Source organism: Habropoda laboriosa, unplaced genomic scaffold, assembly GCF_001263275.1.
Source record: "Habropoda laboriosa isolate 0110345459 unplaced genomic scaffold, ASM126327v1 scaffold38, whole genome shotgun sequence".
In the NCBI taxonomy this organism is placed as follows: Eukaryota; Metazoa; Arthropoda; class Insecta; order Hymenoptera; family Apidae; genus Habropoda; species Habropoda laboriosa.
Genome location: NW_017100163.1, coordinates 775,703 through 776,881, shown reverse-complemented (window position 1 = coordinate 776,881; position 1,179 = coordinate 775,703). Strand labels below are relative to the sequence as shown.

General features: G+C 37.5%; 1 protein-coding gene across 1 annotated transcript in view; it reads right to left on the bottom strand.

Moving 5' to 3' along the window:
• Nucleotides 1-1,179, bottom strand: part of LOC108578481 — a 35,590-nt gene that overhangs the window by 12,648 nt on the left and 21,763 nt on the right. The gene's annotated exons all lie outside the window — the stretch shown is intronic.

Genomic DNA, 1,179 nt, shown 5'->3' with positions numbered 1-1,179 from the left:
TGTTCGGTGGACGGATGCGTGGGAATCCTGTGGAATCTTCGTTTTTCTAGGCTTTGTTAAGTCGTGGGCCACTTTTCTATTTTTCCCTTCCTAGGGACTAAGTGTCGCAGGCAACGCAATAAACACTTGTGGTGTTTTGAGAAAGCGATATTTGCCTGCGACGGCGACCACTTGACTCGCTGCCATAAATCCGGCTACAGGATACGCCTTAACACTCCTGTTCCAAACACGTGCGTTTGTTTACATATACCGACTCGACTCGTTGGACAGACTACATATAGGTTATTTCTCAGCGCTCCTTTTTTCAAAGGTTTAATTGATTTTCTTTATCGAGAGGAGGGGAGAAGGAAAAGATAGGGAAGAAAACGAAACGACGTGGAGAGAAGAAGGGAGGAAGAGGAGTGAAAACGCGGGAGCATATTTAGATAAATGAGGACAGTAGGGACTTGAGGGGCTATGTACATACACCTATGAGGGGAAAGAGGAGGATAGATTTGAAGAATTTTTGTTTTCGGTGAAAAAATATTTTTATTAAGCAAACATTAGATGCATTGGAAAGGACATACTTTTGTCTATAAAGTTTTCATTCGAACACTCTAGATGTATGTAGCCCCTTAAATGATAAAGGATAAAGATAAGAATAAGGATACAGTAAGTTGTAAACAGAGAGTGGGAAGGAAGTTGTAAACCTGCAAGGGAAACAATAAAAAATAGCTACTACTACCACTAATTAGAAAATCACGCAAATTAGTTGGCTCTCGTTAATTTGAAACAAACACTTGTGCGTAAGCGAGCCTTACAATCCCGCACAATTCAGTGGATTGCAAGTGATAGACGAAACACCTACAATCATTCAATCTTCTGCGTCAATTTGTAAAAATAAAGTGTCATTTATTCACAGGGTTTGGAATATTTATTATTTCACGTGATACGATTATACACTAATTTTCACAAATTCTACATAACATGCATACAATACGTAACAAACGGATGATTACAAGTGTTTACCTACAAAGCAGAATTGCAACAACTCATGCGATCATTCGAATTCTAAAATTTTTTAAATTAAAAGGTGGAACGTTGAAAATTTCCAAAACTCAAGAATTCGAAAATTTGAAGTCTCAAGTATTCGAAATGTTGAAAACTCGAAAATTTGAGAATTCGAGAAATTTGAAAATT